This window comes from Lactuca serriola, chromosome 3 (genome assembly GCF_051521515.1).
Source record: "Lactuca serriola cultivar US96UC23 chromosome 3, Lser_US96UC23_V15, whole genome shotgun sequence".
NCBI classification, from domain to species: domain Eukaryota; kingdom Viridiplantae; phylum Streptophyta; class Magnoliopsida; order Asterales; family Asteraceae; genus Lactuca; species Lactuca serriola.
Window position 1 is genome coordinate 101,462,794 of NC_136410.1, and position 26,124 is coordinate 101,488,917.

The following is a 26,124-nucleotide window of genomic DNA, read 5'->3' on the forward strand; positions in this document are numbered from 1 at the left end:
CTTATGAGATTGAATTGATTTTTCAGCAAAAAAGGAGCAATCTAGAAGAATAAGGACCAAAAGTGACAAGTAGCGGAACTTTGGAGGTTTGAAGAATTAAAAGAAGGAAATTCCAGCGATAAGCTCAATTCACGACATGGACTTCATGATGGGTTTTGAGCATTCTAACACTTCTATGGTGTACATGCAACCCTAGATGCTTTGGATCTATGTTTTCTCTAATATAGATGCAAACATCCAAAATTCCAAAACATCATCCTAACTAGCATATAATGGAGTAACTATACTACAAAAATCTAGTTAGATGACATACCTTTTAGTGTAGTTGAAACCTTGAAGCTTTAAGAGCCTAGCACCAATAGTGTGAATGCCTCAAGTGGAACCACAAATCACCACCAACAAATGGAAGAACTTGAGAAGAGATAATATGCACTCAAAATCGGCTAGCACTCATAAAAGAACTCTAGGTGTCGATTTCATGAACCAAAGGGCTTCTTATATAATGTGGCTACATTAGGGTTACACCATGCAAACCCTAATGTGTATGACTTTCCACATTCCTCATGCTCCATGGGTTTTAACCTTCATGGAGTATCCATGGGTCACCACATGGGTTTAGCCCAACATAAGGAATCATTGATCATTAGACCACTTTATAAGAATGAATGATTTACATAATAAATCCCTATATATTTAATTAGTCTCTTTTGATCACAAAATTAATTCCAAATTAATTCTTGATCAATACTAATTAAATAATATGATTTCATAATAATATATTAGAACTTATAATATATTAATAAATCATAATTATCTTTTTCTCAAAAGTCCATCCTTCAAATTGTTCCGGTGAAGTGCAACCCAAATGGACCATGCTACTCTCGGGTCAAGTACATACCAAATATAGTTATGGACTTAGACACCTTATCAAACAGTCTCCCACTTGGATAAGTCTAATAACTATATTTGTAAGTATAACTTTAGGATCCGACTAGCAATCATGGCTCTTAAATGCCTTTGTCAATCTTAGACGTACAATTTTAGATAAGTGATCACAGAATCCTCTGTTCTCAAGATATCAGCCAGACAAACACATGGAACACAGTCAATCTTATTGTACAACAGTTTGTTTCCCGATTTCTGATTTGTTTGACATAGAACTTAATCAAACACATCAATTTAGTTCTGACTGGTCCCGACACATAAGTCAAAACATAATCATCGAGGGGCCCAAGATATCGCTTTTAATCCTCCAAGGACTAAAAGGAATAGATAAACTTCGACAGTATATGCTTGTACTAACTATTTATTAAATCAACACAACAACACATTTTATAACATCGAGTTACCGATGTGTTTTCGTACTATCAATGTACGATCAACTCATAATCAACAAATCATATATCTAGGTTTGAAGATTATATGATATTATCGTCTCACGATCACTCGAGATAAATTCCATGAAGTGATATAAGTGAGCGTGGGTTGAATCCAATACTTAGACCTTATGAGCACTCATGAATGTCATAGAAATGTCTAACCATTTCTGACAATCTACAAGCCAAATTCATGATAGTATTAATTCAATACCTACTTCCAAAGTATGATCAACTATGGATGGTTTGAATAATCCAATTATTCTGGAAGTCAAAACATGCAAAATGAAACAATAGTAAACAATTGACATGAGACAGTACCATACTAGTAAATAAAAAGCACCTTTTATTTAAGCATCAAATGTCAGTTACAGTCTATCTATTACAAGTTTCAAAAGCTATCTAATCATTAAAACTAATATCATCCCTCAGCCCAATGTGCCTAGCATGCTGTAAATGCTTAACCCTACTCAGTCCCTTCATGAGGGGATCTATCGGGTTCTCATCTGATGATACCCTCTTTGCCACGAGGAGTCCTTCTTCTATCTTGTGTCTTATGAAGTGATATTTCCTATCAATTTGTCTGGATCTGCCATGATCCCTTGGTACCTTGTCCAAGGCAACCGCACTATCGCTGCCACATAAAATCTCCACAGGCTCCTTTATAGCTAGTACGACTCCAAGGTCTTCGATGAAGTTCTTCAGCCATATCGCCTCCTTTTTCGCTTCGCTTGCTGCTATGTACTCTAATTCGCACGTTGAATCAGCTATAGTCTCCTGTTTGGAACTTTTCCAAGTAATTGCTCCTCCATTCAGGGTAAACACCCAACCCGACTGAGAGCAGAAATTATCACTTTCGGTTTGAAAACTGGCGTCAGTATACCCCACCACTCTCAAGTCATCGCTCCCACCAGGTACTTGAGAATGTTTTTCACCGCAGTCCAGTGAGCCTTGCCAGGATTCCCTTGATATTTGTTGACCATGCTCAAAGCAAAGGCCACATCAGGGCGAGTACAAGTCATAGCATACGTGATCAAGCCAACAGTGGAAGCATATGGCAATCGACTTATCTCAGCTATTTTAGCCTCGGACACTAAGCCTTGCTCAGTCTGGCATTGTGATGGATCGGTAAGTCACCTTTCTTGGAATTATGCATGTTGAACCTCTTTAACACTTTGTCCAAGTAGGTACTTTGACTAAGTCCAATTAGTCTCTTACTACTGTCTCTCAATATCCTTATCCCTAGAATATAGGCAGCTTCTCTAAGGTCCTTCATAACGAAACACTTCCCAAGCCAGGATTTCACCTCCTGCAAGGTTGGGATGTCATTTCCTATGAGTAGTATGGCATCCACATACAGTACCAAAAAGCTAACTATACCCCCACTAGCTCTAACATATACACATGACTCATCCTCACTTCTCAAAAAAGCCAAACTCTTTGACTTTCTCATCGAAACAAAGATTCCATCTGTGAGATGCTTGTTTCAATCCATAAATGGATTTCTCAAGTTTACACACTCTATTAGGGTACTTTGCATCGACAAAACTCTCTGGCCGACTCATGTAAACATCCTCAGCCAACTTTCCATTAAGGAAATCGATTTTGATATCCATTTGCCATATTTCATAGTCATGAAATGTAGCTATGGCTAGCATAACCCTAATAGACTTAATCTTCGCTACTGGCGAGAAGGTCTTATCATAGTCAACTCCCGGAGTTTGAGTAAAGCCCTTCACGACCAGTCGCGCCTTATAAGTGTGTACTTTCCCATCCATGTCGGTCTTCTTTATGAAGATCCATTTTCACCCGACTGTCTTACGACCTGGTACATTGTCAACCAAGTTCCAAACTTGATTGTCATATATGGATAGAATCTCGCCGTCCATCGCCTCTTTCCATTTAGCAGACTCGGGGCCTGCAATGGCTTCCTTGTAGTTGTTAGGTTCGTCCAGATTTACCATTGTGCTATCACTGATAAATGTATCACCTTCTACAGTAATATGGAAATCATAAAACTCAGGTGGAACTCTAACTCTACCGGAACGCCTCAGAGGTACAAACTCGCCAATTGGTTCAACAGGAGTTTCCTGCTCAGGTTTATCGCCAGTGTTTGAGATTCCTTCACCACTTGACTCTTGAATTTCTTCAAGGTCAATTTGCCTCCTACTGTCTCCTTAGCCTATGAGTTCTCCTCGTAAAAGACTCATCTCCTCACAATGAAGACAACATTGTCACTCGGTCTGTAGAAGAGATAACCAAAGGATTTCTGTGGGCAGTCGATGAAAATACACCGCTCACTCCGAGGTTCGAGCTTGTTGTGAGTCTCACGCTTCATAAAAGCCTCGCAACCCTAAACCTAGATGCGTGCTAAAGAGGGAGCCTTCCCTGTCCACATCTCGTGAGGTGTTTTGGCAACCTTTTTAGTTGGGACTCGATTAAGGATATGGGCGGCGGTCTCCAAGGCATACCACCAGAATAAGATTGGTAACGAAGCTCGACTCATCATGGAACGAACCATGTCCAACAAGGTTCGGTTGCGCCTCTCAACCACACCATTAAGCTGTGGTGTCCTAAGTGGCATCAACTGTGAAACAATTCCACACTCCTTAAGATAGTCTAGGAACTCGGTACTAAGATACTCACCACCCCGATCGGATCGGATCATCTGTATCTTCCTGCCTAACTGATTCTCCACTTCCTGTTTAAACTCTTTGAATCTCTTAAAGGGTTTTGACTTATTCTTGATTAAGTAGATATAGCGATATCTGCTGTAATCGTCAGTAAAAGTCACATAGAAGCGGTTAGCATCCCTTGTGGCGGTTATGAAGGTCCCACACACATCGGTGTGTATGAGATCCAACAAACCCTCACCCCTTTCACAAGAACCAGCGAAAGGTGACTTAGTCATTTTTCCAATCAAACAAGACTCGCAAGTGTCATCCGACCTTACGTCGAATGACTCCAAAACTCCAGCCTTCTGGAGTTGGCCTATGCGCTTCTTGTTGACATGTCCAAGACGACAATGCCACAAGGATACCTTATCCAAATCATTAGAAGAATCAATATGCAACACATTATTTCCTAAGTTGTCTACAACCATCATAGTTTCATATACACCATTACAAGGTAATGCTCTAAAATAAAAAAAACACCATTATAATAAGCATTTATTGCACCATTTTCATTATCAAACGAAAATGTGAAACCTTGTTTGTATAAACCATGAAAGGAAATAATAATTTTCACCATATCAGACGAGTAGCAACAATTTTTCAAATCTATTTCTAACCCACTACTAAGCAATAAAGAGTAAACTCCAATCTTGGTGATAGGTGGAACCTTCCTATTCCCCATGATCAAGTTTATTTTCCCGTGCTCCACATCCTTACTTTTCTTTAGGCCCTGCATATCAGAAAAAATGTGAAATTCACAACCTGTGTCAAGCACCCAAGAGTTAGTATATGTTGAGTTTTTAGATAGAATAGTATAAATACTTGCATGGGTGGGTTTAAGCTTCCCATCCTTGACATCCTGCAAGTACTTGGGGCAGCTTCGCTTCCAGTGCCCTTTTTCATGGCAATAGAAACACTCTGCTTCTTTTGGGATGGTCGAAGGAGTAGCAGAACCTCCTTTGGTTCCACTTGAAGAGGATTCATCAAGAGAATTTCCCTTGCGGATCTTGGTAGGAGCCTTCCTCTTCTTCCCGTTACCTTGCCCATTTGCCAGAACAGAGGAATTAGCTGTAGGAGTGGTTATAGTAGATTTACCTTTGAGACTACTTTCAACAGTCCTCAAAAGGCCCTGAAACTTGCTCAGAGTGACTTCCTCCTTGTTCATATGATAATTCATGCGGAAATGATCATAACATGGAGGTAAGGAGTGTGGAATAATATCTATAGCCAGCTCCTCATCAAAGTTCACATTGTATTTGAGCAGACAGTCCACAAAACTTTGCATTTTCTACAAGTGGCCCGTGATGGGTTCACCATCCTTCATCTTTTTTGTAATCATGGAGCAGATGATTTCATACTGCTCTTGACGAGCACTCTGATGGTATCTCTCAATCAGGTCCTGGTGCATCTCAAAAGAGTAGAAGTCCTAATAGGACTTTTGGAGTTCAGGAGACATGGTGGCAAGCATGATACAAGCTACCTTGGTGGTATCTTTCTCATGTGCCCTGAAATCAGCAATCTCCTGAGGAGTAGCAGCAGACTCATCGATTTCCTTAATCTCCTTGTCAAGGACATATTCCTTGTCCACATAGAGAGCGACCATCCTGATGTTCCTAATCCAATCATTGAAATTAGTCCCATCAAAGATGACTCTCCCACAAAGGTTCATGAAAGAGAAAGAGCCGGTAAGGTTTGAGCCAGAAGCAGTGTTAGAAGACATGTGAAAAGAAAGAAAGACAAAGTTTAGATTAGATAAAGAGTCCTTAATACAACACCTAAAATGAAATATTAAGGCTAGGACCCAACACAATATTTTATAGTTTGTAAGAGGGATGCCGTAATCCAACTTGAAAAATATTTGAAGGTAGGTAAATGACATTTTACCAATTTCCACCATGAAAACGAAATGTGTTAATTAAGTTTTAATTCGACAGAAATTCCTAGATCCTTTGAGATTCATTGAACAATTCAATGACATGTTTAAATCTCGATTATGCCCTTTAGGTTTGTGACTAGGATACCGAGGATCACAAACATTGTGTGAACAACCATGAAAATGTACTTGGTACTCTTAATGTCAATTATCACCTTAATCAATGTGTCGGTTAACCACACACGCTCCATTGACCTTATGATAAATATTAAGCTACCCTTTGCCACCCTTACTAGTCCAAGTTAATGTGTCGGTTAACCACACATGCTCCATCAACGACTTGGTAAGGTGCAAAGTGTAATTTCATGGATTAGCATCAATTTCACATTTTCCTAAAGTAACTGAGATTAGGAATTTATAAAAGGTTTAGTTACTTTATTACTGTCATTATACTTTTAATGGGAATTATAGTCTTTGTCCTACCCGTTCGGCTAACGACCCTCCACCAGTCAAGGAAGCGGTGGGTGAGAGTGGACACCCATTAAACCACCATTTTATAGGCAGTAACCTTATACCCCCCTTATAGATCGGCTTTGTGAATGAAGCCTACTAATGGTAAAACCGACTTGTCCTATATATATATATATATATATATATATATATATATATATATATATATATATATATATATATATATATTAAACCTATAATACTATAATAGTATAAGGGTTGAATTTTAAATTTTAAAATTCTAAGGTTTAGAATTAAAGTTTCATTTAGTGAGACTTTACAAATTCCAAAACTTGAGGGCAAGTTTCGAAACTTGTTAAAACTCTTCAAGTTCATAACATATGAGTTTAATGACATCTTTAATAGAAAAACATTTCATGTTCCATAACATCCATAACTTGAGGACAAGTTATGGAGTCCATTAAAAACATTTAAAACATTATCTAACTAACACAATAATCAAACAATTCATAGAAGATTCAGTGAAACTCATATAAACAAGACAATTCAAATCAAAACAAATTTCATGTAAGTAGCCTAACCATGTAAACTAATACAAAACATGAAACTTTTGACAATTATCTTTTAAATTGGATTAACATGATCATTACCACATCAAAAACATGTTTATAAGTTCAAAAACAGTTTAGGGTAATGATCCTAGTCCAATTCCAGCCTTAAAACTCGAAAATCTACACTTTGGAGCTCCAACTTGTCGAGTGTAGGAACCAACTCGATGAGATGGTCAGAATTGTGAAGGGACTTAGCGAGTTCCCCAGTGGACTCGGCAAGTCCACTATACAAAAAGCTGAAATTCGATTTTTAAAGCATTTCCAAGGAAGTAGCATCAAGTATATTGGAAAACAATCCTAGACTCTGATACCACTGATGAGTTTTGAGCATTCTAACACTCCTATGGTGTACATGCAACCCTAGATGCTTTGGATCTATGTTTTCTCTAATATACATGCAAACTTTCAAAATTCCAAAACATCATCCTAACTAGCATACAATGGAGTAACTATAATACAAAATCTAGTTAGATGACATACCTTTTAGTGTAATTGAAACCTTGAAGCTTTAAGAGCCTAGCACCAATAGTTTGAATGCCTCAAGTGGAACCACAAATCACCACCAACAAATGGAACAACTTAAGAGGAGATAATATGCACTCAAAATCAGCTAGCACTCATACAAGAACTCTAGGTGCTGATTTCATGAACCAAAGGGCTTCTTATATAGTGTGGCTACAATAGGGTTACACCATGCAAAACCTAATGTGCATGACTTTCCACATTCCTCATGCTCCATGATTTTTAACCTCCATGGAGTATCCATGGGTCATCACATGAGTTTAGCCTGACATAAGGAATCATGGATCATTAGCCCACTTTATAAGAATGAATGATTTACACAATCAATCCTTATATGTTTAATTAGTCTCTTTTGTTCATAAAATTAATTCCAAATTAATTCTTGATCAATACTAATTAAATATATGATTTCATATTAATATATTAGAACTCATAATATATTAATAAATCATAATTATCCTCTTCTCAAAAGTCCATCCTTCAAATTGTTCCGGTGAAGTGCAACCCAAATGGACCATGCTACTCTCAGGTCAAGTACATACCAAATATAGTTATGGACTTAGACACCTTATCCAACACTTCACTTACACGACATGGAGTGTATGTTTCTAGATGATGAGTACAGGGGAAGTCAGAGTCCTTTCCCGATAAGGATTCACCTCAATTTACGACGTGAAGTGTAATTTCACGACGTGGAGTGTAAAATCACGAAAACTATATATATCCTTGGTACTTACGATTTTGGGATTTCTTCTAGAGATTTGGAGGTTTGAGAAGATGAATTCTGAAGCCAATTAAGCCAGAGAAGTCATGTTTTAGCACCCAAGGAAGAAGAAGAAGTTGAAGATCATAACTTTCACTTTTAAGTTGGTACAACTGACTATGTTTTTAATCATTGAATTTGTGTATTTGAATTCAACCATGAGTAGTTGAATCTAGCTACTTCTATTTAGCTAGATGAAGCTTCAATTCATGGTTTGGTTTATTAGTTATGGATCTTACTAGTTGGTTAAAAGCTTGTGTTTGATTGTTAATACCTAGCATGCTAATATTTGATACTCAAATTGCTTGAATTTATGTTTTGTGTAGCTTAGTGAATATTAAATTACATGAACTTGACACCTAGTAATTTAGTGACCATTAAATTAATAGAGCTAGGATCAAAGCAATCTTAGATAAGTAATTAAAGTTATTAAATTTGGCTGTGCTGGAGAACATAGTTTATGACCATAATTGTGTTTGTTTAATCAATCTTACATAGCTCCTTTCATAATTCATAGTTGATTCTATGTTAAATTATGTGCAACTATACATAGCTCTACATGAATTAGTTAAACATTAGTATATTTGGACTTAAATTACTAATAATATAATAAACAGTAACAAATGTGAATTATCCATAATTAGTAGCTAACCATTAAGGAGAAGTGGATTCAAACTAAACAAAAGTGTTTTTAGTCATTGATTGAATTTGATAGATGTGTGAATAAGTTTGTCTGAACTTGAAAAATCGGATAAAAACCCAATTAACGTTTGCTTTTATTAGATTAATCTTTACTAGTTAAATTAGTTAATTAAAATCGTTCCCTGTGATCGATACCCGACTGTTTGTACTATTTGTGAAAAGGTACATTGCCTTTAGTCGAATAGCTAGTTAGATAGTAGGTAAAATTAGGTGTAGTAATATTTCGACATCAATTTTTTTGGCGCCGTTGCCGGGGAATGACTATTTAGTTTAAAATTTATTTGCTTTAGGTTAATAGATCCTTTTGGTGGGGTAAAACCTACAAAAAGTTAATTTTGAGCATTAGTTTTTTTTAAGAACCGAAAACACGGCGTGGGCCTGAAGCTCACGATGTAAATTCGGTTATTTCACGTTTGTTTTTGTTTTTTGTTTATGCTTAGGATTTCTGCGACATCATGACGTGGTATAATTAGCCACGATGCGGTGAACGTTCATCGTGTCTTTTTTAGTAGTTTTAGTTCAATTTTACATTTTTATTTTTGTTTTTGTTGCAGTAGTAGATGACCCGTGGATCCAACACACCTTTGATAACACCACTTGAAGATCCAGAGTCAGCCCTTCACAAAAAGACGGATAAATACGTAGGAGAAACCAACATACCAAGGAAGTCACCTTTCATAGACCTTAAATCAGTTTTAGGAAAGAAGAAGGGGAAGAATGTGGGTAAATCAAGCAATTCTGCATAGAACGAAAGCAAGTTAGAAAGCTTTGAGCAAATCCTAATCTTCACGAATCTGATTCCGAATCAGAAAATGATAAAGAAGAAAGCGAACCTGAAGACGAGCCAAAAGACGAGATGATGAACATTGCCAACATGTCCATGGAGGCATATAAGAAAAGAATCCAAGAGGACACCGGTCCCGATCTCTCGCAACCTGCAATTCCTGTCACAATAGCATTCAAGCTGAATGGACATATTCTTTTCGTGCTTAAGGAAGTCCCATTTTCTAGGAAAGATCAAGAGGATGCTTACAATCATCTTGATGAAGTCAATGACATAGATGATTACTTAATGTTCCAAGAGAGATAGTGCTTTTGAGAGTGCTTCCCGTTACTTTTAAGGGAGCTGCTAAGGATTGGCTAAAGGCGTTACCACCCAGTGCAATTACTAATTGGGCGTAAATGCGTGAAAAATTCCTAGAACATTTTTTCCCACCTTCCAAGGTTGCTAAATTGAATAAAGCTATAGAAAATTTCAAGCAACAACCGGGTGAGTCACTCTACGAGGCATGGGAGCGCTGCAAAGTATTGATAAGGAATTGTCCCCAAAATGATTTGAATGAGCAACAAGAAGTATCAGTCTTCTATGATGGGGTAAATGGGATGACAAGGAACTCCTTGACTCTTAAGGACCATTAACCAAGAAAAATCCGGGTGAGATTAAGGAATTGATTGAAGAGTTTTCCAAGAATTCACATGAATACCATAATCCAAGACATGAGAGGGTGAAAGGAATTGGGAGTGGCACCTCTGAAGACATGGCTGCTATTTTAGCTATGTTGAACACTATGGAGTGAAGGATGACAAAGATGGACCAATCCATACATGTTATTTGAGTTGGTTATGAAAGATGCAATGTTCTACATTTGAACAAAGATTGCTACTTGGATGAGAACGAGAAAAAGGTTCAAGTTTGCTACTCTAGTGGAGACAAATACGATGAATATTGGAGGAAAACAAAGAAAGAGTGGTTGCCATATGATGAATATAGAAAGCAAAAAGAAGAAAATTTTAGGCAAACTGGCTGAGACTTTTATCAAAAAATGCAACCACCTGAAAAAAAGGTGGATTTATAGTCCATGCTCACTAGATTCATGGAGGCTTCAGAAAAAGACATGATGAGATCGATGCGGTGATAAGAGACCAGCAAATTCTCATGAGGGACCAGCAAGCTTTGCTAAGGAATCATCAAGCATCAATTTAAAACATCGAAGCTCAACTTGGACAATTAACTACTTTGGTTAATGACTGACTTTCTCCAAAAATTCCTGACAAAAAGCCTCAACCGCAAGTTATGGAGATCGAAACTGATGAAAATACCATCTATGAATTCCTTGAAGCCCTTGAAGTTAAGCCACATCAGCCTGGACCACAGCCGAAGAGGTCAAAATTCGAAGAAAAAAATAATGTTGAAATCACGAGACTACGACGTGGCGATTTAACCTCCACAACATGGAGACAGTCTGAACAACAAAAGTTTGTTGATACTCAAGTTTTCCATCCTCCGCTACCATTTTCATCACGAACTAATATTCACCTGCAGGAGCTGGAACATTTGAATTTTATAAAGCAAGTAAAGGATATTCCAATTAAAACTCCTTTTACTAAATCATTATCCCAAGTTCCTGAATATGCTATGTTTTTGCAAGACTTGCTCGATACTCGCCAACAATTAGAGAAGAATTCCAAGGTGATCCTTAGCGAGCATATTTCTAGATTAATAATGGGCGAATTACCAAAGAAGATGACAGATCATGGACACCTCACTCTTCCGTGTGAATTTGCAAATAACATGAAGACTTATGCTTCAGCTGATTCTAGGGCAAGCATAAATTTAATGCCTTAATCGTTCTATCAAAAGCTAAATCTTTCGGATTTAAAAGCTACTAGAATGACGATTCACATGGCTAGTCGTTGAATGACTCATCATCGAGGCATAGAGGAGGATATTTTGGTGAAAATTGGGAAGTTTGTTTTTCCAATTGATTTTGTTGTATTGGATATGAAAGAAGATACCAATGTCCCAATAATTCTTGGGCACCCTTTGCTCAATACTGCTAGAGCTTTGGTAGACATTCAGGAGTCTAAAATTACATTAAGAGTTGGAGAGGAAGACGTTAACTTTGGAGTGGCGGATGGATTTCAGAATGATAATGCCAAGGTAAAGTTTTCAACATAGATGAAGAAAATGAACTTGGGGAATTAGAAAAGTTAATGGAAGAAGAAACTCACTCAATTCAACAAGTCAAACGTACGAAGCCAAGAGCATCCATTCCAACAGTTTTTGAAGTATTTGCTTATAAAACTCCAACATCTTGGGTGAGTAAGGGGAGTGAAGAAGGCTTAGTATCGAGTGATGAGGAAGAGGTTACTTTAGATGAAAAACGACTAACTTCGAACAAGAAGGTGGTACCTATGGAGCTAAAGAGAGTAGAAAAAGTGGGACATAAACTTGTGGTAAATAAGGGAGTGAAAAGAAAGCTTAAAGAGGGTGATGCTAAAGGTAAAAAGGAGAACTCTAAAAAAGCTTATCTTAGAAGAGTTCAAGCATACAAGAAACGATGGAAGGTTCAAAAGCTGAAATTGGTGATGGAAACTCCAGAAAATTCAATGTGAGGCGGCACGGAGTCCGACTTATGACTCCAACAAAAAGAAGCACTTCTCGGGAGGCAACCCGAGTTTGGTTTGCAATTTTTCTTTTCGTTTGCTTGCATTTTTAATTTAATTTTAGGATATTAATCATCAAGTCATCTAAATTAGTTTAGAAAATTGTAAAAATTAAGTGTGGGGTTCATAAGTATTGAGTGGTAAATAAATTGAAGCTTTAAGAAAAAAAATTGGATTTTTGATGAAAAATCGCGACAACAAGTCGTGGGTTCAAGGCCTACCTCGTGTTTCTTTTGATTAGGCCTGATTAGTAGTCTAGTAGACAACAACACGACTTGACTTCCAATTCAGGATGTAAACTTTAAAAGTCACCGGGGGGGGGGGACCATTTTATACCTATGCTTTGACCAAACCATAACTTACACCACTCATACGTACGAACAAACACGGATAGCAACCCAATCCAAATTTTTTCATTTTTCGTCCACATTTTTTTGATTTACTGTCTCATATCTACATTTGGTAAGTTTTCCAATCCATGTTCTTGTTAATTTATTCCTATTATATGCATTTAGCATCTAGGGTTGTTCTTGCAGTTGAAGTGCCAAAATTGAGTCAATTGGTTGATAAATTCTGATTGCATGTGTGATATAGAGCCTTAGAATTACAGATTAGACAAACTCCAGGTAAAAATTTTAGTTCGTTTTGATCCTACAATGACCGATCAGAATCACGTTGTCACACCCCCGAAAAAGACGACGGAAACGTCTGGGGATTGGGTGACTTCATCTTGTAATATCATCACAGTGCATATAATTGAAAGAAAACATCATCATCATCACACATGCAATATTACAAATGTCATTGTTTACATCGAGTATTGTATTTCAATATTACATGTCAAAGTATCCAAAATATACAAAAAAATATCCAGGTATTCTTGCTGACCAACCTGCTCAACGATTTCCTGAGAATACAAGTTAATTTAAAAATGTCAACATAAAAATGTTGGTGAGTTCATAAGCATGTTTGAGTAAAATGTTTTGTATCACTTGGTAAACACCAGAAAATCCGATATTTTCTAAAAAATGGTTTAAAATGTTTGTGTCCGATCTCGTATTAATACACGTGTGTTAGTATTTGTAAGTATATGAAGTGAATGAATCCCATACAACCCGATGTTGTCTGTATATAAAACGTTGTGATTTCAACACCCTAAAACTGAGTACTAATGCGTGTAGGTTCCCGTATTATCAATAGATGTTGTATTCCGTAAATTTTATAATGGTGTTAATTCCTCTAAGTGAGTCGTTATAACCATACTGAGTACTGACGATTCCGCCTGTCATGACATCTTTCGGACGCCGACGTGTTTGAGGTAAGGTTTTTGTCACCCTACATTGGCCTAGTCTAACTGTAGCGAGCCGCTCAGGTGTGGGGTGTCACCCCCGTATAGTACTATACACAAACTCTCACTCTCTCTCCAGGAGACTCTGGTTATAACTACAGACTACGATTGTGCACTCGATAGGTGCCAATCGAAATGTCTCACTAGATTCTTAACCAAATTTACACGAATGAGCATGTAAGGTATATTCCAGGCCTAATAAATATGTAAGAGGACAACTAAATCCCACTAAACATGTAGATTATATTCCAGACCCATTAAGCATATAAGGTATATTCAAGGCCCAATAGACATGTAAGAGGACAACTAAGGCCCACTAAACATGTAAATTATATTCCAGGCCCATTAAGCATAATAGGTATATTCCAGACCCATTAAGCATAATAGGTATATTCCAGACCCATTAAACATGTAAGAGGATAACTAAGGCCTAATAAACACATAAATTTATATTTCAAGCCCAATAAGCATGTAAATGACGTAATTGATCTGTTTGTTGTTGCATTAGTTGTTAAGTTTAGTTGTTTACCAAAATGACATAAGAGGACCACTTTTTGTAAAAATGACATTTTTGGTCCTTAAAACCGAAAATTTACAATTAAGGCACATTTTTGGTAAAAATGACACTTTAGGTCCTTTATGACCAAACGTTTACATTTAAGGCTAGTCTCAAGTAAAAATAACATTTTTAACCCAATTTTGTCAAAATATCATTTTTTGCCTCAATTTTATGAAAACTTTCATTCTCGGCCCCATTTATAAATAAATTTATCTTTTTGGCCAAAGATTTAATAAATTTACATTTTTAGCTCTTTTTTTTTTATCGAAAATCTACATTTTTGGCTCAAGTTTGTTAAAAATGACACTTAAGCCCACAAAAGTCCAAAATTTTACAATTTTGGCCCAAAAGCAGTGGAAGCCCAAAATGAGGCCCATTTGTGATAATTTACACTTTTAGCCCTTTTAAACTTACAAATGCCATAAGGATTCATATTTATTAAAAATAAACCCTTTGTGGTCCCTTAAAGTTGTGAGTTATATAAATAACCTCACATTTGATTATTTTGTCATTTTTCGCCCTCTTATGCAATTTTTCTTAGTTTTGAACAACTTTGAAGTGTTTTAAACCTTTTCTTTCCATAATAAGTTGTAATAAGTGTTATGTTCTATAAATATCATCATAAGTTGGTATATTTTCAAGTTTATGAAGTTTATAACACATAATCACACTTATATCATGAAAAACACACAAAATCATGCATATACACATAGATCTACACACAACAACTTGTATTCTCCCCCAAAACATAGTAAAAACTGAAAATAGGGGGGGGGGGGTATGAACTCAACTTGGGAATGGATTCGGTTTTTGAAGAAGAATTGAAGGAGATTGAAGGTGTTTTCGGTCTTCGATGCTTTCTTGGAAGAAGTTTCGAAATTTAGATGGTTTAAGATGATAATACTTGATGCAAAACCCTTGAAGTCCCACACCAAGGCCACGGAATTTGCAAGAGGTAGTGAGTGAATTTCCTTGAAGTTTTGTGAGGAAATTAGGAGTGAAATGTGGTTGGAGAAATTTTTGTGTGAGGTGAAATAGCTATTGGCCAAGAATTTCTAAGGAGAAAGGGGAGAGAAGATCAAGTGGTTAATACATGGTGGATTAGTTTCAAATTTCCTAGATATTTGGTGGTTATTGCATGTATTACCACCATGCAATATGTAGGTGTCACCATTAGTATTTCCCATATTATCCCTCTTTTTTTTACAATGTTTGTATATATATATATATATATATATATATATATATATATATATATATATATATATTCAAATAAAAACAGTAGATAGTGTGAGAACGTAAAAACACTTTTTAATGTTATTATTCTACAATGAATTTTGTATCGACAACTTTATGTGATTATTCAACAAAGAATAAATGAATAGTCAAATGTTAAAACTAATATTAGAATTTACTACAAAAATGCACGTATATATATATATATATATATATATATATATATATATATATATATATATATATATATATATATATATATATATATATAACCGAGAATGGGGTGAGGATAAAGGAAAACATGGCTTTTGGGTTATTATCGAATATATTCGAAATTATAAGGCCCAATGTGGAAGTTTTCGGCCCATTGGTCCCATATGAGGGTTTACGACCCAAAATGATAAAGGAATTGGGTTTTCGGCCCAATGAAGCCCAAGAAGATTGTTTATGACCCAATAGGGCTTATGAAGATGAAGTGAGACATTTTAGGTCCAATAAGGCCCATAATGCAATAACTCAATGAATGTAGGTCCATTTAAAGCCAAAAGAGAGCTCCTTGGCCCAAAATAGCTAAATTGAAAGTTTACTGGCCCGTTAGGCCCAATAAATAATTCCTGGTCTGTTAGAATGTTTGAACCGGGAAATTAGCGTTACAAACCCACAGTTGAGTATATAAGATGTATTGAATTAGGTTTTGAACTTCATGAGTGAGTTTTGGTTCAAATTGTTGTTTTTGGAATGAGCATTAGTACATAACATTAACTTAATTTACAAGTTACACAAAAGTTGAGTATATGAGGACATAATTTTCTAGCCAAAAATGCTAGTTGTGACATCATCCCCCCATTAGAGGAAATTTTGTCCCAGAATTCTTTTGAAAGGTAGAACTACGAACGAGAGAATAGGTGAGGGTACTTCTACTTCCTATGGTCTTCACGCTCCCACGTGAATTCCGGTCCACGCTTAGCGTTCCATCAAACCTTCACAGTCGGAATGCGGCTTTGTTTTGTATGCTTCATTTCCCTATCCATTATCTATACCGGCTCTTCGACAAATAGAAAATTCTTGTTTATCTCGATCCCATCCAAGGAAATGGTGAGGGTTTTATCTGATAAGCACCTTTTTTATTTTGACACGTGGAATGTTGGGTGTACATTGTTAAGTTTTGAGGGTAGTAGTAGTCTGTAGGGCACCGGACCGATCAGAAAAAAGAAGCTCGAATGGCCTGATATATCGTGGGTCTAGCTTTTACCGCTTTCCGACTCAGGTCTTCCTTTTTCCAGGGAGGGACCTTTAATAGCACCCGATCTCCGACTTGAAACTCTAGAGGCTTTTATCGTTTATCAACATCACCCTATTGTCGTTCCCGCGATGCTAGGGGTCGTGACTTGACTTTATTTGAACTATTTTCTCTGTCGTTTCCCGAATGATCTCGACGTCTGTAAGAGTGTTGTTCGATGCCTGTCCTCTTGCTAATTGGGTGCTGGTCATCTCAGCCCAACACAAAGGTGTTCTGCCTTCACGTCCTCTATGGTGAGGTGGATTGATGGTCATGGTTAATGAGGATTGTCTACTGGATGTCCCAAAAGTAGTACCTCCAAACCCTAAGGTGAACACTATTATCGTTAAGGTTATGGTCATGTGATGTAGTTGGCCTCCTACTGTTTAGGTTGCCATTGGAGTTTCTTACTGTGGGATTCTAAACTTAGTAGGATGTTGATCTTTGCTTGTTTCTGGGGGAAGGTCGAGCAAGTCTTCATTTCGGGATAGGGGATCTCGATCCTTAAAGATGGGTTCGTTTGATTCTTAGTAGTCAGTGGTCCTATGGATACTTAGCCTTTCCTCTTTATAAGTTGGATAGGTGTTCTCTGAGGTTCCAGTCTTGGTTTGGTAACTCTCATACTTACTAGGTCATTCCCTTGACCGGATGGCTTCGGTGTTCTTGCTGGCACTTAGTATCCTTGGTGGTTTGGCTATGGAAATGGCTTCATTAGTTGAGTCAATTTCTGAACTCAACTTGCCACGTATAGATACAATTTCTGAAAGGACTTCTGGAATCCACTTCGGAAAGATTATAATTCTCTAGGTTACCCTCGATGTCCTTTGCTTCTCGTTTCTTATCTCTAATGTGGCATAGGAGCGAGCATGGTATTTCTTACATAGGTACTTAGGAATCTAAATGCCAGGAATGATTCGGGGATCTGTCCTTATAAGCTGTAGGGATTTCGTTAGTCGATTGGTTAAGGCGTAGGGTCTCTACATGAAATTTTTATGGTGAGGATCTAGCTAGCCTCTGTCAAGTGTTGTTGTTGGGTTCCTTAGAGTTTGTGGTAATAGATGTTGGATTGACATGGAAGGGATGGTTGTTCGGAAATGAGAGTGTGTTTCATGTATTCGTTTGTGGTGATAGTTTGTGGTAATGTTCCCGGTTTCATCCTTGTTATCACTACCGCAAACGTTTTTGTACCACGTTTAGTGAGTATTAGCAGTATGAGTGTTTCGATTATTAGCGATGAAATTGGATAGTATGGTCCTCACCAGGTCTTTCTATAATCGCTTGGCGGGTAAGAAGCATGTATAGTTAAGAATGGAAAGCTGTAAAAATGAGGGGCTCTGTCCTAAATCTATAACCACACAAGGAACAGAAGATTGAACGGGATCACGCACACTAAACCGTAGATGGTCGGTGGGTCCTCCTGCTCTACAGGCTAGATTGGTATTACTCCCGATGGGTAAGGCTCGCTAAGGATTCCTCTGGTGCTGCGGGATGGTCTTGTATCATCTCTGAAGAGTGAGGTTCGCTGGGGACTTCCTCAATGTCCTCCATTTCTTCCATCTCCTCATAGGATTTCTCGTACTCATAGTCTGTCTCCACATACTCCTCATGTCCTAAACCTGGATCTGCCCCTTGAATCATACCAGGTTCTCCTTCGATCAACCCATTTACCACCAGGGCCTGATAGTAAAGGACACCCTGTTGGAACTCTTTCATGATGACTGCGCAAGAAACGGAGGGGTGAGAAGTATGTCAGGGGAGTGTATGTAGATAACATTCTAAATACTCCTATAGTATTTTATTTGTTTATGTTTGAGTTCCTTAAAGCTTTTTGGATACAAGGTAAGTTTCTAAATTCATTGCCCACCATGATCACTCCCAAACACATGTTGGTTGTATTTTGAATAAATATAGTTGATCAGGCTCTATTTATTCCCAATACGACTACATAACTGTCTGGGTTTAACCACGGTGTTCAATTTCCTCTAGAGACTTTTAGTGTTATTGTATTAATTCACATGTCCTAGGTATGGATTTTAATTATTTTGTTCAGAGTAGTTTAGTCCCATTGTATATATAGTTGCATATCTTGTATGATTAGATATGCTAGTTCACTATAAACAATGCCCTGATACTAAGCTGTCACACCCCCTAACCAGACGACGGAAACGTCTGGGGGCTTGGGTGACTTCATCTTGTAATATCATCACATTGCATATAATTGAAACAAAACATCATCATCATCACACATGCAATATTACAACTGTCATTGTTTACATCGAGTATTGTATTTCAATATTACATGCCAAAATATCCAAAATATGGTGATGACAAAATACAACAAAATATCCAGATATTCTTGCAGACCAACCTGCTCAACGATTTCTTGAGAATACAAGTTAATTTAAAAAGGTCAACATAAAAATGTTGGTGAGTTCATAAGGATGTTTGAGTAAAATGTTTTGTATTACTTGGTAAACATTAGAAAATCTGATATTTTCTGAAAAATGGTTTAAAATGTTTGTGTCTGATCTCGTATTAAAGCATGTGTGTTAATATTTGTAAGTATATGAAGTGAATGAATCCCATACAACCCGATGTTGTCTTTATATAAAACATGGTGATTTCAACACCCTAAAACTGCGTCCTAATGCGTGTAGGTTCCCGTATTATCAACAAATGTTCTATTCCGTAAATTTTATAATGGTGTTAATTCCTTTAAGTGAATCCTTATAACCATACTAGATAATGACGATTCCGCCTGTCATGACATCTTTCGGATGCCAACGTGTTTGAGGTAAGGTTTTTCTCACCCTACACTGGCCTAGTCTAACTGTAGTGAACATCTCAGGTGTGGGGTGTCACCCCCGTATAGTACTATACACAAACTCCCACTCTCCCTCCAGGAGACTATGGTTATAACTACAGGCTACGACTGTGCACTCGATAGGTGCCAATCGAAATGTATCACTAGATTCTTAACCAAATTTACACAGATGAGCATGTAAGGTATATTCTAGGCCCAATAAATATGTAAGAGGACAACTAAAGCCCGCTAAACATGTAGATTATATTCTAGACCCATTAAGCATATAAGGTATATTCAAGGCCCAATAGACATGTAAGAGGACAACTAAGGCCCACTAAACATGTAAATTATATTCCAGGCCCATTAAGCATAATAGGTATATTCCAGACCCATTAAACATGTAAGAGGATAACTAAGGCCCACTAAACACGTAAATTTATATTTCAGGCCTAATAAGCATGTAAATGACGTAATTGATCTGTTTGTTGTTGCGTTAGTTATTTACCAAAATGACATAAAAGGACCACTTTTTGTAAAAATGACATTTTTGGTCCTTAAAATCGAAGATTTACAATTAAGGCACATTTTTGGTAAAAATGACACTTTAGGTCCTTTAAGTCCAAAAGTTTACATTTAAGGCTAGTCTCAAGTAAAAATAACATTTTTAACCCACTTTTGTCAAAATATCATTTTTTGCCTCAATTTTATGAAAACTTTCATTCTTGGCCCCATTTATAAATAAATTTATCTTTTTGGCCCAAGATTTAATAAATTTACATTTTCAGCTCTTTTTTTTTTTATCGAAATCTACATTTTTGGCTCAACTTTGTTTAAAATGAGACTTAAGCCCACAAAAGTCCAAAAATTTACAATTTTGGCCGAAAAGCAGTGGAAGCCCAAAATGAGGCCCATTTGTGATAATTTACACTTTTAGCCCTTTTAAACTTACAAATGCCATAAGGATTCATATTTATCAAAAATAAACCCTTTGTGGTCCCTTAAAGTTGTGAGTTATATAAATAACCTCACATTTGATTATTTTATAATTTTTGGCCCTCTTATGCAATTTTTCTTAGTTTTGAACAACTTTGAAGTGTTTTAAACCTTTTCTTTCCATAATAAGTTGTAATAAGTGCTATGTTCTATAAATATCATCATAAGTTGGTATATTTTCAAGTTTATGAAGTTTATAACACATAATCACACTTATATCATGAAAAACACACAAAATCATGCATATACACATAGATCTACACAAAAAAACTTGTATTCTCCCCCAAAACATAGTAAAAACTGAAAATAGGGAGGGTATGAACTCAGCTTGGGAATGGATTTGGGTTTTGAAGAAGAATTGAAGGAGATTGAAGGTGTTTTCGGTCTTGGATGCTTTCTTGGAAAAGTTTCGAAATTTAGATGGTTTAAGATGATAATACTTGATGCAAAACTCTTGAAGTCCCACACCAAGGCCACGCAATTTGCAAGAGGTAGTGAGTGAATTTCCTTGAAGTTTTGAGAGGAAATTAGGAGTGAAATGTGGTTGGAGAAATTTTTGTGTGAGGTGAAATAGCTATTGGCCAAGAATTTCTAAGGAGAAAGGGGAGAGAAGATCAAGTGGTTAATACATGGTGGATTAGTTTCAAATTTCCTAGATATTTGGTGGTTATTGCATGTATTACCACCATGCAATATGTAGGTGTCACCATTAGTATTTCCCATATTATCCTACTATTTTTTACAATGTGTGTGTGTATATATATATATATATACACACACACACACATAACTGAGAATGGAGTGAGGATGAAGGAAAAACATGGCTTTTGGGTTATTATTGAATATATTCAAAATTATAAGGCCCAAAGTGGAAGTTTTTGGTCTATTGGGCCCATATGAGGGTTTACGGCCCAAAATGTTAAAGGAATTGGGTTTTCGGACCAATGAAGCCCAAGAAGATTATTTACGACACTATAGGGCTTTTGAAGATGAAGTGAGACATTTTAGGTCCAATAAGGCCCATAATGCTATAACTCAATGAATGTAGGTCCATATAGAGCCCAAAGGGAGTTCCTTGGCCCAAAATAGCTAAATTGAAAGTTTACTGGCCCGTTAGGCCCAATAAATGATTCCTGGCCTATTAAAATGTTTGAACCGGGAAATTAGGGTTACAAACCCACAACTGAGTATATGAGATGTATTGAATTAGATTTGAACTTCACGAGTGAGTTTTGGTTCAAATTGTTATTTTTGGAATGAGCATTAGTATATAACATCAACTTGATTTACACGTTACACAAAAGTTGAGTATATGAGGACCGAATTTCCTAGCCAAAAATGTTAGTTGTGACACACGTCACACACTCACTTCACGAAGTAGACTTGACGTCCACGACGTAAAATCTGGGTGAACGGCCTTCTGTTTTGGGTTATTGATTTTATTTCTTGGTGTTTTGATTGTTTTGTTTGCTATTTGTTATTTTTTTAGGAATAATAGGGCCTCATCGAGCAGTTCCACAAGAGCAAGATCACATTGACGTGCCATCCATTTATCCGTTCTACGAATTCCCTCAAAACATCTCTCAAGCAATGTTAAATAATTATATGAACTGATTGGGTTGGTTGTACAACCGGGTGTTTGTGACTGCTCCGATTGTGGATTGGGCATGGCTATGTGGGGTAGGAATGGTTGCAGAAATGGAGAGACATTGGTCTAAGTTATTTGTTGGAGACAGATTTTCATTTTCATGCAACAGATGGAGGAATCTTTTCTCTTTTCAAGAACCCTTTTATCGGGAGTTATTAGTCGAATTCTTTGCTACTGTGAACTTTGAAGACAAAACTACCGATCCAAACTACAAACAAGCTCTGGCGTTCCGATTGGGAAGTGTATACCGAGGGTGTAGCCTTTGTGAGTTTGCGTGGCGAATGGGGATTTATACCGAAGAAGAGACGCAATCACCTCATTTTGTGTTTTTCTTACAAGGTTGTGTTCAGGATTTTATATTGGGGTTGGTTGATGTTCAGTTTTGGAGGAGCATTTTGAATCATGAGTACAATTCTCATGATGCATATGAAGGGAAAATTTGGTCTCCCATTTATCGGTTTCTACATCGTCTTATCACTTTCTCAATCTACCATAAACATCCTGGGGACAAGGTGCCTACTCAAAAATTATTTTATCTATGGAGTATCATTACACCCAGAGTTTTTTGCGACCTTCCTTATATGCTTGCATGATTTTTGGGAAAAAGATGCTAGTTCTCGGCCCGGTAGTCCTATTACGGGTGGACATTTAGTCACCCGCCTGGCCCTATCTTATGGTATTGTGAGTCCTATTTTTATTAGGAACCTTACACGCTTCAAGGACAATGATTTGACGGTCCAATTCTTGAGTGTTATGCGGGTGGTGGTGAACACGAGTGGAGGATTTGTTATACCCCCGGAAGATGTTGAGCAACCCATTGGTCAACAAGAAGAGAAACCACGTCCAAGGGGAAGGAGGAATGCACGGGGGCATGGCGAAAGAGGAAACCAGTGCATCAACATGCACCAGTGGGAGCTGCTACTTTTGGCGAGCATAATATGGTTGGTTATTTTGATCAAATGACTTTGAGCATGAATTAGATTGGAGGGACGATGGAGAATATGGTCCGACACTTCAACGTTACACAACCACCACATTTGGGAGATCACTATCCGGTTTGTCCGACATGGAGTGAGTATAGGGAAAGACAAGGGGATGGAGCTGGAACGAGTGGAGCCCAAGGAGATGAGGATGATTATTAGTTTTATCTTTTACTTTTTATTTGGTTTTTAAGTTTGTTTTGTTTTTACTTGGTTTGTTTTGAACTTGTAACCAAATATGGGATGGTTGTTTTCTTCTTTCCATTATTACTTGCTTTGATGCAGATTTCGTGAACTTTCATGATCAGGATGATGAAAGATTAGAGATAGGAGCGTTCAAGTGAAACTGTGTCATTTATAGTCAAGATTCGAGACCCACAATTTTTAAGTGTGGGGTTAATTTCATAAGAGTAAAGAAATAAAGGAAGAGTCAAAGAAATCATAGAGTTTTGGAAGGGTCTAAAAGCATCTATATAATTAGGTTGCACTTGACTTGATTCAAAGTGTTATTATGCAATTACCTACTGTGCAACCAGTTTACACGACATGGAGTTGAAGTACATGTCGTGAATTTAGAACCCATCATGGTATCAGAGACGATTTCAATCGACAACACGTCGTGTACTCTAACACCGCGATGAGATCTGGATAATTGGAATATTCTCTTTCTTTTAACAATAAAATGTGGTGTATGCTTTCCCACATTGATACTTTGAAGATTTACTACACTACATTTACTAAAGATTCAAGTCTCAGATTCAAATTTTGCCGGTGCATTCACATATCGCTTAAGATCCAAGTTCCATTCTCCATATTTGAAGATATCCGTATTCAAGATGTTCAAGTTTTCACACACGTTCAAAATTCGATGTCACCGCTACTATCCCAGGGGAGTATGTTCCTTTTACTCCCTTTTATTTCTTTTAAATTATTTTATGCATAGAATGAGGGCATTGTATGTAATAAGTGTGGGGTAGGGGGTCGAAAAAGTAAATTGTTAGGAAAATTTAGGAAAACTTAAAATTTAAAAATTTTAATAGATTTGAAATAATAATCTAAAAATTAAATCTAGTAATAGTTTGAACTTAAGTTTCTAGTGTTATATGGGATGATCTGATGTGAGCTCAAATGTTTTATTGAGCCAACATATGTTATATTATATTTGTTGCTTCCCAAGTTCTAGTGAAAAGTCATAAGATATGAAAGGGAATTTGATAGTTTATATGGCATAACATGTTTTGCAGCCTAAACCTAAAATCTATCTAGGAGAAGTTATGTAGTCATTGCACTTAGACTAATATCTCTAACCAATAAAGGTTGAAGCTAAACTCCCTTGCTTAAGCATATAAGATTTGAGCGAAAAAGTGAGTTATATAAAAAAAGAGAGAAATCACCAAAAAGTTGTAAGAATTTTTAGAGCTATCAAAGTATGAAGATCAAAGATCAATAATTCTAAAGAATAAAAAGTTGAAAAATACTAAAAATCAAACAAAAAGATGGTGAATTCAAAGAAATCAAAGAGCAAATATCAAAGAAATGAAGAATTCCAAGAGCTCCATTATAGTATCAAAAGTTGTAATTTTTTTAGATTATGTATGCTTGGGTAGCTTAACAAAAATACCTTGAGGTTTAGAAAGATTTCTAAGAATTGATTCAGAGGGTTGCAGAAATGAGTGTCGTATAAACTAAGGGGTGAAGGTTCATAAGAATTGTGAGTATTCAGGATTGGGAAGTTTTTAGCAACCTTAGACACTAATATGCGCATTGAGGTCTTGGTATAATGGTTGAGTTCAAAATAGATTGTCTTATGTGATATTGGTGATGATAGTTTGACTTAAAATTAATCAGATTTGCCTCGAGGGAAAGCAAAAGATAAGTGTGGGGGTATTTGATATTGCCATATTTATACACATTTTTAGGCAATATTTGAATAAATTTTTATACATATTTCGGTTATTTACAAAGATAAATGGTACTACTATTCATTTAATTGTATTTTGCAGCCAAAAGGAGCAATCTTGAAGAATAAGGACCAAATGCGACAAGTAGCGGAACTTTGGAGGTTTGAAGAATTAAAAGAAGGAAATCCCAACAATAAGTTCAATTCACGATGTGGACTTCACTTACACGGCGTGGAGTAGGTGTTTCTAGAAGATGAGTACACGAGAAGTCAGAGTCCTTGCCTGATAAGGATTCACCTCAAATCACAATGTGAAGTCTAATTTCACGATGTGGAGTGCAATAATCACGAAAACTATATATATCCTTGGTACATTCGATTTTGGGAGTTCTCTTGGAGATTTGGAGGTTTCAGAAGATGATTTCTGAAGCCAATTAAGCCAGAGAAGTCAAATTTTAGCACCCATGGAAGAAGAAGAAGTTGAAGATCATAACTTTCAATTTTTAAGTTGGTACAATTGACTATATTTTTAATCATTGAATTTGTGTGTTTGAATTCAGCCATGAGTAGCTGAATCTAGCCGCTTCTATTTATCTAGATGAAGCTTTAGTTCATGGTTTGGTTTATTAGTTATGGATCTTACGAGTTGGTTAAATGCTTGTGTTTGATTATTAATACCTAGTATGGTAATATTTGATAGTTAAATTGCTTGAATTCATGTTCTGTGTAGCTTAGTGAATACTAAATTACATGAACTTGACACCTAGTAATTTAGTGACCATTAAATTACTAGAGCTAGGATCGAACCAATCTTAGATAAGTAATTAAAGTTATTAAATTTTTCTATGCTGGAGAATATAGATTATGACCATAATTGTGTTTGTTTAATCAATCTTACATAGCTCGATCCTTTCATAGTTCATAATTGATTATGT

At 36.6% G+C, this 26,124-nt stretch overlaps 1 non-coding gene across 1 annotated transcript; it reads right to left on the bottom strand.

Annotated features, from left to right (window-relative positions):
* Nucleotides 1-10,223: 10,223 nt before the first annotated feature.
* Nucleotides 10,224-10,330, bottom strand: LOC145096470 (small nucleolar RNA R71). Its single transcript, XR_013703877.1, has one exon. It is a non-coding gene; the product is annotated as a small nucleolar RNA R71 (small nucleolar RNA).
* Between the last annotated feature and the right edge of the window lie 15,794 nt (nt 10,331-26,124).